The following is a 14,530-nucleotide window of genomic DNA, read 5'->3' on the forward strand; positions in this document are numbered from 1 at the left end:
TCAATGTATGTATGCATCCTGAAGACAGCTGTTTTCAGTCTTGAAGGCTTGATTTAACCCTGATACTAATGATGCTGCATTGACTAATAATCCCCCTAAAGTCATCTACAGGCTTTCGTCTATAATATTAAATTTACTCCAGAGTGATATCAGCTCAGTAATGTATCCTAATAATCATTGTTATTGAGATGAGATTGATACATCTGTTTACAATGTTTATAGCTGGTCCTGGTTAAAGGTGATGTTAAGATGGTGGCATACTGCTGCAAAATTAAGAGACATACTCAGCATATATGCATCAACAGTTTATCTTTTGTAACCTTAAAATAAATGGTATGAAGTGTTTAAAGATGAATAAAATAGGGAATAGTCAACCACATGGAACAAATTAATGTAATTAACTGCATTAAAGGTTCAGTCCATGATATGAAGTAAAAAAAAAAAGAAAGAAAGAAAAACATGAGTTCACATCAACTAAAGGTTAGGTAAACCGTGGAGTAACTGAAGACATTTGACTGTCAGCAGCCCTGCATTCCTCTCAGAGCAGCCTTCAAGAAACTTCCTGAGGGAGGTTCATGTCCTTCACTTCTTTAAATTTGAGCCGACAGTCTTGTGGTAGCTAGAAACACATCAGGCTACAGACACAGCTACTCAGATGCTTGGCCTTTTCCTCTCCGTCTCTTGTTTCTCAGTAGTTTTTGTCTGCCATTAGTGTCCCTTGATCGTCATGTTCCCTCTACTTGAGATGTGAGGATCTAAACAGATATTAACACCAATCGCAGAAGGATGTCATGCTATCGAAATAATCTGCAGCTCTACAAATCGCCTAGAGTGAGCCTGTCCTGATTTTTATTCACAACTCTCAAAGTGTCAAAGACGTTCCTAATATTACTTGAGATTATGCTTCTTACCTATTTTATGACTTGATAAGTTAATTTCCCTGGACATGCTATACTGACAAGTATCGGAGCAACACCAATGTGTTCATTGAAGGTTAAGACGGAAGCAATGATCTCACTTGCACCCCGATGGCATGGCCTGTGAGAGGCACATAGAGCAGAAAGGGCAACAAGTAGGCATTTCAAATACTCCACCAACATTCATGTGTGCTGAAGCCTTGATTGCACCGAAGCTATAAGTGGAAACACCAACATAGAAATGCATTGCGGGTGTGATCTTCTAGACTATGAGGTGAATGAGAACCAGAGTTTAATTTTACCTTTAGGCTTTTAACCCTTTCTCTGGGGATTTGCAGAGTCAGTGGTAGATTTAGACTCCAATAACACTTCATAAATGTAGACTCATTTCTTAAATTCCATCTTTATTAAAATGCAAACCAAAGTAGACCTTCGGGCTGAACTGATTGCCAGTAACATTGGGTTAGAGCTTCCCATTTGGCTGTTATATGGGACCATTCCTTTATAAATAGTAGTAAACTAATTGGCAGGACTTACAGTATAACCTCAGCATGTTGTGGTCCTCTTATTTTTCAACAATTTGCTTATGTTTGACCAAATTATCATTCCTTGGTACAAGCCTAATCCACTTTTTAAGCACTCTTATTTTTGATAAATTAAGCTGGAATTAAAAGAGACAACTTTGTACTGCTCTATGTTCCTAAGGACCTGTTATGATCCTCCAACATCTCCTGAGTCATAACTCCACTACTCTTTCAGCGCCATCCGAGCCTTGAAAATGTGTTTATGCTGTGGCAGTTGTAGTTTGATACACCACCATAATATGGGTATTCCGTTTAGCACTGGTGTCCCTTATAGCAGAGGAATATCAATATCTTAACTGTACCAAACACTTAACAGCAGGAATGTTTCTCCATAGCTCACATGTGTCAGGGTCAAAGAGTAAGTGGATGCAATACAGACATCGACAGTGTGACAATGACAAACATGACATTCTATAAGTCTGACCCTTTCACACCACATAGAGATATTTGCTGGGCTGCTCATCTACGTGTGTGTTCATCATCAGCGTGGTGACCCAGAAAAATTTTGATTTGATTCAGAGTTAAGAGCAGCTGGTGTTTCTGCACTCAGTGTTGAATTTGAGACTCTGCATGCTTCATGTCAGCTGTCAGGCTCTCCGTGTCTGCTTCCCTTACTCTGTTTCATATTCATAGAAGTTTTATATCTGGAGTGATTGGTCTGTTCATGGGACTGTGAGTTAGCAATACCCCCGCTATTCTATGTGTGACAGCCGTTTTGGTTTTGCTTTGCTACCTTACCACATCCCAGTGCATGTTGTGGTTACAGTGGTGTGCTTAAACAGTTTTCCATATTTGAAAAGCCATTCATTCTGGTATTCATCTTAATTCTCTTTGAATGCTGGAAATATGGTTTGCATGTTTACAAACATTTAGTGAATATGCCTAGCTTCCTTATGGTGAGCTTCCTAATCATTGTTCCATGGAGATACATAAACTTGAACAAAGGGCTGGTGACATGCTTCATGGACAGTTCCTTTTTCTCTTTTCTGTCCACATTTGTCACGAAGCTTCAGTATTCAAATTTACAGTGAATCATCAAAACTGTTTCACAAAATAATACAATAAAGCCCGGCAATGAAAGATAGAGGTTTTTATGTAACTCATATTTGAGCCAGTTATTTATGATGTTGCATTTTACTGTTGCTTGTCACTGTTAGTGTCTATTATTGTGCTAGTATTGTGACATTTGTATCTGTATCTCCTCACCTACTACTACAATCAAGCTCTATTAAAGATAACAAGAGTTAAACTGTTCTATAAAATTTTATTTTCACGTCAAATTTTATTTCCAATGGTGTATTCTGTTTCAATTTGCCTTTTTAAGTCACTTTTCCACTGCTTTGAGTCTCCTTACAAATTTCCCACATTAATAAACTGTAATAAATTGCCCTGTCACTAAAGTGTATGCCATCACTTGTTTGTCTCCTCTCAGATCATCCAAACCCTTGCGGCTGTTTTATGTTCTCAGTGGTGCATTTGTGTTTAATCTCTCTCGTCTATTCTTACTTGAGTGAGATCATTGATGAATGTTTCCAGGGCTGTGCCTGGACTAGCTGACAGCTTCACTAGCTAGAAACCAGCAACACTGAATCAATGAGAGACTGTTGCATCTGTCAGTGTGTGTGTGTGTGTGTGTGTGTGTGTGTGTGTGTGTGTGTGTGGTGTGTGTGTGTGTGTGTGTGTGTGTGCGCGCGTGCGTGCGTGCATGCGTGCGTGTGTGTGGTGTGTGTGTAATTTGATGTGTAAAAGCTGGAGTGGTCAAGAAGCTGGAAGGGTTCAGGAGAAGGTGACACAGACCAGGGTTTGTTAGTAACACCAGTGAAGCAAGTCAAACATGCTATAAGGGATTTTTATGAGCAAAGGTAAGTCCGTCAACAATGCCTTCATGTGTGTGTGACCTCTCCTAACATGAGTGTAGCATACATATAGCTCAACACATCATATGCTATCTCGTTTGAAAAGCGACACATACAGTTTTCCATTTCATCATCAAGCATTTTTTTAAGTCATATTCTGGGCTTTTACACATTTTATTTAATAGAGGAGAAAACAGTGGATAGTGTAGGAACTGGGAGAGAGTGAGGGAATGACATGCAGGAAGGAGGCCGCAGGCTTGATTCGAACGCAACTTAACCGCCGATCAAGCAGGTTTTAAATGAGGTGTGCGGCCATTTGAAGGAAGTAATTATTAGAATGGACTGAATGGACAAGAGCCAGCTGACACACACACACACACACACACACACACACACACACACACACACACACACACACACACACACGCACACACACACACACACACAAGCACACACACAAATGTACAACCATACTGACAAAGTGATGTATTATGCAGTAAGGGGTGACATTGAAGACTTGGCCCTGAAAATGTTACCTTGATTCAGTAACAGACCAGTTTATAGACTCTGCTGCATCTTCACACACCATGAGTGTATCCAGGTCTATTTTTAGATTAACTGCACCCAGGACATTTCAAAATATTGTACATGTGAAAAACCTCAACTTGATCAGTCTATTTTCAGATGGCTTTGTTTTTCTTTACAGGAGCTGTACTGAGGCTCAGTTTGCCTCAGATCCAGTTTGGTGTTTCTATGAGCCCTGCACTTATTGTAGATTTGCACCTAATTTGTCTTGTAGAGACATTTTTGGCAGCCCCTGCATGCTTTTTGTGGTAACTTTTGCAATCCCGCCAAGATGATCTGTTACATCTGAAGCCAATACACTTGAAGTCAATGTTGAACAAATCAATGTGAAGTTTGAAGAGGTGTTTCAGAAATCTGTCACTTCTGAAAAACGTAGAAATCATTCTTTTTGACTCCTTGTTGCAGATACCATGAAGTAGTCCCTTGATGAAAAGCATAGTGTGAAGGACAAAATGATACTGTTACAATGTGTTAGTGTGTCTTTGTGAATCCACATGCATTAGTCAATCTACAGGGTAAGATTTAAGTTCTATTTTCTTTCTAAAAGACCCAGAAACAGAAGTATGAAACACTTCATTTCTCAGCAGTCACTATAACATCTTGGTAATTTATGTACAAGCACAAAGTGCTCTTGGGTTATGATTTAAAACATGACTTTAACTTAGATTTTTTGGTCCATCTCTTCCTTTCTTTCCTCCTTTATTGTGTTACAATTGTTTCGCCTTCCTCTTTTTACCCCCTCCTTCCTGCCTCCATTGCCACTTTTTTTCATTTTACTAGGAATGAGGTCACTGTTTAACACAAAGGTGATAATGATTATTGAAAGCCCTCTAAAAATGTATGCGGTCATCATTTCTGAAGGGGGACCCACTCTCTACTTCTATCTTTTCTGTGCCTTATTAGGGGAAAGGGGAAAGAGTGAGCTGGTTCGGTTTAATACTTTTTAGAACCTAAACTGAAGCAGACCGACCAAGAACAAGATGTTCGCCACATGCCATTCAGTATTTGGGAGTACATACTTAACGATGATGAGAGAACAAAAGCTGTATCCTGGTATCCTAAATGTGACCCCATCAAAAAATCTAAATTCATGTTCTGTGACTGAGCAGGAGCAACATTCATTTGCAGTTATCAAATCCAAAATCAAAAGTGGGACTTCTTCACTACTTTAAGACTAATATGTGAGTTTATCTGAAGCTGTCCTTTAAATAGATCTGGAAGCTGGGTGTGCTTGTCTTTATCAGCTCTCGCATTGTACTGTCAGTCTGTGTGTGAGTATGTGTGTGGAACAACTTTTGGAATCCCAGAACCATTTAAAAAAATACTGACAGGTAAAACCACGCCATGATTTAATTTAGGAAGAGGACTCCCCATTGGTAACCCCCCAACAGGAGTCCTCATATTGCAGCATGAACAAGTATGTATGTGTGTGTATTATCTTCTCTATTTCCTACCCTTTGCCTCCCTCCCACCACTATCTCCACTGAGACATTTCAGCTGACCATGACATCACAGCAGATCCTAAAAAAAGCTTTGACGCTGACCAGACCGAATTAGAAAAAGTACATTCAAACTGGAACAGTTTCACTACAAACACATTACTCAGCTAAATCAACTTAGAGGAGAGATTATTTGACAATCAAAGGCACAGAAAATAAGAAAAAAAACTCCACTGTTGTTTTTAAGCTATTGTTGCAATGTTTTTCCATTGCTCCTCTCTCAAGGCAAGCCTCAGATCATGTAGCCCATGTTATACTGTATATGAAGGGCTACGTTACATACATGCTGTTAATGTTTGTGCTTTTTCATTGTTTGCCTCAGATCAATATGGCGAGACAAAAAGCCTGAGGGCATGAATCAAGTGTTGTTTCCTTGAAAGAGGCTGTAACATCTATAGCTGCCTGTTGTCTGGTTATTTGATGTGGAACAAAGATTGTGCTAAATACAGACCTAGCATGACCCAGATCTTTTGGAAGCTCTTAAAACAGCGTCTCTGTACTTATATACGAACATAAAGACACATTTTACTTCATGTTAATCTGTAAAGACGTATAAATATAGAAGAATTGATATCACAAACTAGGAAATGTTCCTTTTTTGAACTTGCCTGAAGCCACGGTGTCTCCTGTAGTAACATAGCAACAAACAAGAACATTTTATAGTAGCTCCATTTTTAACAGAAACACACAGCAATGCAGTGGTACCCTGAGGAGTATTAAAAGCAGACCATGAGAGGAAACAGGCCCATTAGGTTGTGCCCCACCAGGGCAGGAGAAAGGAGCCAATGTCTCAAACAGCCACAGGTCAACAGAACTGCTTCAAACCCCAACAGAAGTCATGCATTTAGTATGAAATCTGTAAAATCTTGTACACATTTTAACTATGACACTAAAGTAAAAGAGTAACTGCTGTTACACACGCATACAGTGATGCAAGACATTTCGCATAATTCAAGGTGATAAAACGAATGAGCAGTCTCTGAACTTTAACTGCATCTTATTCATCCTAGATGTTTCCAAATGTCATTAAATAGTATTTATAGTAGCATAACATGTATGCAAAGATGTATATTTTTTAAAGATGTATTGCAGGTGTTTCTTTTTTATGTGAAACAGCAATGCAACACTTTGATTTAACTGTAGTGTCTATTGGAGTTAGTAAGTGTGACTACCCGTGCTGTCTCCAGAGTCATGAGGCAGTAAAACTGTAAATGGAAGGTTCTAGAGTGCCATGTTGTCTTTTGAAATCTAATTTCAGCTTTTACAGCTCTGTTTCTCAGCAGACTGACAAAGATGTATGTAGCTTCGAGAAAAAGAGAGGAGCTCAGGAGGAGGTGTTAACCAAGACACACGGGGACAGGAAGTACGTATATAGGCATTAATGTGCAGTCACACATGAGAATAGCAAAATAAATACATTCATGTTCACAGTATTTTTCTCCTCACACAACCCGGCTTATTCAAAGCAAGTTCGACCCATTTTTTTAAGGACGCGTGAACTTAAAAAGCATTGTCCTACCTCTGAGGACACTTAATAAACAACTTTCACTGAAAATTATCGTCTTTTTTTTTTTTTTTAACAAAAAACAAAGTTTAATTGAATAACCTAATAACTTTATAGTCCATAGAAATGTAGCCAGCAACTTTTTAAATATCTACAAGTAGTTGACAGTTCCACACTTTATGAAACTCCCATTACAGCTGAATGAGCTGATTGACAAACACAATGTGACAGTCTTGACTATAACCATTCAACAGGAGAAGAAGAGAAACACCAGAGCAACTCTGAGTTCATCATAGTCATGTCTGGGCTGTCAAACTTTTTCAGTGTTCATCCTGAAGTGGTTCACTAAAATATTTCAATACAGGTTAAACCAGCCAAATCCCTGGTGTGATTTCATGAGACTCAGATGGAGACTGCATTTTTTCATGAGTGGGCTCTAGGTAGAAGGAGTTGAGGAATCTCTGCCTGAGAGGCAAAGCCAGTACATGCTGGGGCCCCATAAGGGAGCCAAATGGAACAGGGGGTCCAAAGTAAGGACAACCACATAATTCTTGGGAGCCCAGAATAGAGCAGAGATCCAACATTAATGGCCCTCTGGTGCAACGCTTTGTAAGATCTACCCAGCACTGAATTATGGTCTCAAATGATGTACTTATTACACCAACACTCGTCTTCAGCATCTGAATGAACCCCTCGAGTAACGACAGATACAAAACTACATAAGATGTTTATCTAACCTAGGTTTATTGCTCTTTACATAAAACTTTCTTCGTTTTCGGTCTGGCAGCTTACAGATTTTTTTAAGGCAGCAGGAAAAGAACAAAAAGAACATCAAACAGAAGACAGAAAGGCAGAAGGAGAGACAGCCTTTAGGGTTGGGCCAGCACTCAGCAGAGAGGGACAGCCTGCCTGTCAAGATGATCCACAGCTGGACCAGGAAGTGTTTTCCATATTCAACATCTGGTATTAGAACTGTTAAGAGTGTTACGGATATCAAAGTGTGTCAATATCACTTACAGTGATTTACCAACAGCGATGTAAGATTTATTGATTTGAGTTATTCTTGGTTCAGTGTCCAGCTTTTTTTTTTTTTTGTTCCTCTTTGTGCTCTCTATCACTTTTATTCACAAACGCACATTATCTGAAGCACACTTCTCAAGCTGTTATTTGAGTGACAACAAGAGTCACATGTCTCATAAACTAAAGCAACACTGATATGACAGAGATCATAAAATGATCCTGGCAATAACTGTGAACAAATGCCTGAAGCTCTGGAATTCCTTGTGCTTCTTTGTTTCCTCTATAAAACCACAGAATTTTCAAGTGGTTCATTTGAAGAGGAAAGTAGTGGGAAAAAGTCAGGGATACTAAGAGGACAGAGGTACACACAAGGAACAAAACAACACAGAGGCATTTTTTGGTTCCCAAAATATGCAAGGTCTGTAGCTTTAGACTTTAGACTGGGCTGAAGATAGAGTCATTTGATTATAAAATTGAATTAGAGCAAAAATAAAAGACTAAGTGCGTCATTTGGCTGATTCCAAATATATCCCAGCCAATCTGAACTGATAACAGATTAAATGTGAGAACTGAAAGGGAAGATGGCTAATGTGCCTGGGACCCATGTGTAAAGTGTTTCAAAACATGATGATTGTAATTTATAAGAGGGTCATTTGTTACTACAATTAGAAGCTTATTTTATTTGGAACAAACTTGCTGAGTGTGCAGTTTATTATCTGTCTACGCCTTACACCCTGACATTCATTTATGATATTTACTCAGTGCTTATGAGATGTGACTTCTTGTTTTTCTCTTGTAATAAGCCCAGATGATTTTTCACACAGCTCCAGCTGCCCGTTTGGGTATCGTTCAAAAATGCTGGCTGGCCTAAAGATGAGTGCTCTTGGCTTACAAAAAGATATACTTGGCAAATAGCGGAGAAGAGTTAAAGAAGCAGAGACAGATGAGCTTGACACACTGTTCTTGGCCTCAGAATATGTGTGGGCTACCTTCACAGACCCCTAAGGTGCTTGTGATTTGTATTTTCTTTGGCAAAAACAACAGACTAGTGATAGACATGCAGAGACAGGTGGGTCAAGCTATAACTACACTCTCCTGGTGTTAGGATATTACTGGAAAAGCCTAGCCAAAGATGATGGCTGGTAGTTTTAGATGATCTTTGGCAAATACAATAGACCAGTGAAAGACAGAGACAGGTGAGCCCAGTTTAGCGCTTTTGGCTTTGGAACTTCTTTGGCAAACATGAGAGCGGAGTAAGTGACAATGGCAGCTGCGTGCAAAGAGCCTATGACTTCAGAGGCTTTTCATAGAGCAGAGGATTTCTGCAGCTACAGCTCAAGTCTTACGAGTTCCAGTAAATATAACTATACTTGTAATACTGGAAAAAAAACAGTCATTCACTTGAATAAATGGGCTTACTTCCATACAGCAATGTAAATTGGGTTATTGGTAGCACTGTGCCTACATAAAAGTAATGATATAAATTATTAATTTAGGGACAACATAACATCAGCTGGTCCAGTACTTTTTAAGCACCCCATTGGATACATCGGGACATTTATCTTATCAAGCAGAAGTGCTGCAGAGATATCCTCTTCAGAGGAAGAAACAGAGTGTCCCACTGTATATGGGTTAAGTATGCAGCAGAATATAACTCTGCCTTATGGACATCAAGCACAACAAAATAACACATTTTCACACCTTTGAACTTGATGTGATGTAACGCTGAGCTCTACCAGGAGATCTGATATGAAGGTGTCAGGTGCACTTATTTCTCTTTAGCTGATAATTCTGTGCTTTCATTGTAGCTATTTACTAAATGTATAAAAAAGATTTAGCGGGGAAAAAAAGTGAAGTCTTTCCTGTGAAATATAGATGAGTAGTGTTTAAGTCACGCAAACTAAAAAAACTTGAATTAAGTATATCTTATTGAAGTATATATATTTTTTAAACTTTCACCACTGATATTAACTACGGTATTTATTTGAAGCATATTAAGGCAACCTAATCATCTTTCTCCTTCAAAGCCAGGCTTGGTCAAACACAACATTTTTATTACCCTTTGGTCGGTTCCAAATAAACAAGGCATCCTGCTGTGTTTGTTTTTTTCAAAGTGTACACTGAAAACAGGCAGTAGATAATTTTATTCAAGTGTCAGTCATACCTACCATCAGGTAACTTACTTTCCTCCACTCATCAAATGATAAATTGTGAGACTAATACTCTGTCATATTTCAGATGTGATCAGCTCATCAGCGTAGGGGCATACAATTTAATTTGAGGATGGTTACATTACAAACAGTAATTCTATAACAGGACAGATGTGAATCAGTCTGTTAACTCTGATCTAAATATTTAGATCAGAGTGTGGGTACTGTAGGACAGCATCAACTTCCTGTTGCGTTGTTGACGTGTGTTGTTGCTATTCATTGGGCACATGGTTGTGCACTGCAAACAGCATTTGCACGTACAACCAACGGGATTCTTTTGTCTCTATTTGGAGACACACTGTAAACAAAATGAAAACCTAAACCTCAACCCTTCATAAACTGCCTCATCACCCCTTGCGCAGAGCCACTTCCAGACTTAAAAATAACCACGCAGCTGCCATCAGAACTGTGTGGTAGTTGTGCTCGCATGTGTGTGTCTGAGTTTGAGTGCATGTCTTTGTTGAATATTATGGTCTTCAATACCTTTTAGAAAAATATTTGTTTTTTAAATATGCTTTTGCATGTATGTTACAATTTAATGTAAATTCAGATTTGTGTGTGACACAGCGTTGAGATGAGCTATACCTCTTATGTACTGTATGTGGAGAGGGCTTCATATATCAGTGTGACTGCAGCAAAACAACACCTCCACAGTGCTGCAATTTAGCGTAAAAGGACATGCACTAGTCTTTTGATTGATGACTTATTATGACCAGCCTTTAAGGCTAATGTGAATATGACGTCTCTCCCATATTGAGGCCCTGGGTCAGGAAGAACGGGCTTGAAAATCACTTTGATTGTCCTTTTGGAGATCTTTTCAACAGGGCTGGATCAACACTTAAAATAAAAGTCGAACCTATTAACTCAGTAGGACACAAAAGCTGCCTTAGAGAACTTTCTTTGTTTTGTGACTTCTTCTTTATCCAATCATGCCTTAATTTGGGCCTTTGCTCATTCTTTTATGTAGGTGAGTGCTTTGGGTCAATACTTTCTGGGTTTTTTTTAACTTCATTGAACACAACAAGACCATAAGATGGTGCCACTACAGAGAGAGAAAACACTTAATACATAGGCCCATTAAACAGTCAGATGGGCTTCCAAAAGACTTTACTGTGGGGAATAAAGCATTTAGCCAGACACAGGCGGTTGAAATGTAACAGTGAAATACAAAGGTGGTTTTGTTGAGGCATAGGATGATTGGTTGAAATGAACAGTTCATGCTTTTGTGTAGCTCTAAAGAGAACAATTATGTCGCTAAAGAGGCTAATTTAAAGGTTGAAACTTTGTGATTGCTGTGTAATAGTAAGACTGCTTCAAAGTGATAATAGGCAATGAGGAAAGGTCATTGTGGTTTTGTAATTTTTCAGACTTCTAGATGTTAACCCTTATTTTCTTAAGCTCTAACCAAGTGGCAACCTCCGGTCTCAAACTATGAAGCCCATGCGGAAGTGTTATAAACTGCAATTCATTGAGAATCTGCTTAAGGCTGGCTGCAGAAACACCGGAAACCAAATACACACCAATTCAAAAGAGACAATCTTTGCAGCATTAATGAACATGTTTACAGCCTAGTCCAAAAAATGGCTTGGCTCTACGTAGCTAATCTCTCTCTATCGGCACACACTGCACTGGGGTGAATTTTTTTCTAACGCGACAGTTCAGAAGATATTAAGATTATGGGTTTTTACCCAAATAAGGACATGACTGACTTGACTCCCGGATGGGAACACATAGCTGTTGGCTAGGAGGCTCAAAGCCCACCTCTTTATGTCACACTATGCCTGGTTTAGTTCCGCATTTCCAATATGACCGGCGCCGTCAACTGGCTTCAAAACAGTGCTCAGGAACAGATGGGTGACGTCACGGATACTACATCCATATTTTATACAGTCTATGGCTCTCACTCACTCCCTTAGACTTAACTTTAATTCTAATGCTATTCTTCCACCTTATTTTAAATGTTATCCACCTCAATTATTCTCCCTGTAGTCTGACAAGAAATTACAAATACATTGACAGTTCACCTGGGAGTTGTAGTTGATACTATAATACTGCTTGCAAACTTAGTTGGAGATGGATAGGATGGGAGAGCAGGCACTGGTCTTTGGTTTTGGCTCCCGCATGTGATATGTGCAACAAAAGCACTTTGTTATAGCCCAGAAAAGATCATTAGATCCTAGTTAAAAGTTTAAAAAGAAGTTTTACCATAAAAAAACAAAGTCTTCATGTCTATTTCATATTATGAAATAAGTACATCCATGCCTTTTCTTTCTTTTACTTAAAAAAAAAAAATAGAGTACTGTAACAGTTTCTGATAAACAGGGTTGTCCACCGTCATCCATCTGTTCTTGCTCTGAAAACTGAAGCGGTTCAATGTATATGGGAAAACCTTACAGTGCCAACCACCCCTTTGACGTGTCTTTCTGTGTGTTCATTGTGTGTGAGTTATGAACATATGTGCTGCACATGTGTCTAATCTCCCACACAGTCAGACTGTAGTCTATAGGGAAGATATGAGGTGTTTTTTCTCAGTCTCATCAAACTAAATATAGTTTGACATCAAAGATTAAAATGGAAAAATCATTATTAAAAAAGTTCTCCAGAAACTTGACTGCATTTTTTCAACAACTGTGCGTAAGGAATTTGAGTAAAATTGTATGGATATCTATGAACCTAAACATGGAGCAGTGATGTTTAAACATTCTTGCCTGGTGCCATCCAGCAGGCTGATCCATGGTTTACAGAAACTGCACATGTCAAGCAGGTTGATCGAAAAACTGTCAGCCTTGGAGAATCCTTCTCTTTTATTATTTATGTCTCTCTTTCATCTGCTCACCATGATGTTACTTCCATTCGCCATCCTTGGCCTCTTAAAGATTTTTTTCCATCCATTCTTTCCTGCTTCTGCTTCTTTCAACAAACTCAGTCTCACAGCCGGAAAGCTGCATCCACAAACACAATGAATGTCTAAAATCTGTAAAAGCTCCAAAGATCACAGAGTATTTTTTTAAGGAGCTATTGTTAACTTAACAATACAAAGAGCATTCCTAGACAAGACGAAATCTCAAGCAAAGACTGAAAAGATAACAAAATACCAAACAATTCAGGTCGCTAACCAGTGATCAGCTATTCCACCTATGCAGTGGCAAAGAACCACCTCCAGTACAGCTCATTTTACAGCCCCTGTTAATAAAAAGAGGCTTAGGCCAAGTGAAAAGTAGTATGCATACTGGTGATACCTTTTTCAAAGCCCCTTAACCAGCCTCTCAGTCATGTAGTGATAAAATCACAGACTTACAACCATCTAATTCAATTAACATACTTCATTGCCAGACATAGCTGCTGCAGCTACATATAGTTCAGATATATATGCAGAGTTATGACAGTGAATGATCTCCCTGAAACTGTGAAGCAAGACAGGTGAAACCCATTAAAACTGAAGCATTTTTCATCTTTTCAGTTAAAGAGATCAGTAAAAGAATTAAAGAATTCATCTCAGGATGAAAGAAGCTGGTATAAACAGCTTTTGATGTTTAGAAGATGTTGTTTTAGTGAAAAAGTAAATGTTGAGGTAAACACATGCTCTTAAATACACTAACCATAGGGAAACATAAAATGAAATCTGGAGCCAGAGTTTACAAACAACAATCAGAAATATCTTTTATCTGCAGTTCATCAAAGTGTTTTCTTTTTGATGGATATATTGAAACCTGTTTTATTTTTACTGTGTAAGCTGACTGATTATAGAATGGAAAAATAACAAGAAACACTGATGTTTTTGGGGCAGCTTTTACCTACTGTTTCGGTGCTGCTTTAGCTTTCCCATAGTAGTGATACGGAAATACTCTAATTACCATGGCATGTGCGTTTCTGCATTAGTCTGGTTTTACTTTTCAGCAAATGACTCCAAGTACTGTTCCAGTGTTTTAACTAGGGGTATAGATGTGACGGTGCCAGAATAATACCTTACATTTGACTTAATAAAACAGATTTTCCTTTACTTGTCTTTGACACATCTGCTGTCCATCTCTTTTCCCCATCACCTCTTTATTTGAAAAGGGACCACAGCCTGTATCCTTTTAAACCGCACATACACACACAGACATCCAATGCTTTGTAAACATTTCCCTCTTTCTGTCTTCTCTCTGTTATCATTCCTTTTGCTATCTGAAGCAGTGGCAAACCCAATTAAATGTTCAGGCAGCATGGAAGAATTAAAAGTGAGGCAAGTGACACCTATAAAAACTGAAAAGAAACAAGGGAGTAGATTGGTTCTTTCCATTACGCAATTAAACTTATTAAAGTCCAGATGTTGACCTAGGCATGACACTCACATTCAATTATACAGTATTTCT

The 14,530-nt window shown here is 38.7% G+C and overlaps 1 protein-coding gene across 1 annotated transcript in view; it reads right to left on the bottom strand.

The window, feature by feature from the left end:
- Positions 1-14,530, bottom strand: part of pdlim5a (PDZ and LIM domain 5a) — a 63,032-nt gene that overhangs the window by 30,148 nt on the left and 18,354 nt on the right. The gene's annotated exons all lie outside the window — the stretch shown is intronic.

The sequence above is a fragment of the Notolabrus celidotus genome, chromosome 9 (genome assembly GCF_009762535.1).
Source record: "Notolabrus celidotus isolate fNotCel1 chromosome 9, fNotCel1.pri, whole genome shotgun sequence".
NCBI lineage: Eukaryota > Metazoa > Chordata > Actinopteri > Labriformes > Labridae > Notolabrus > Notolabrus celidotus.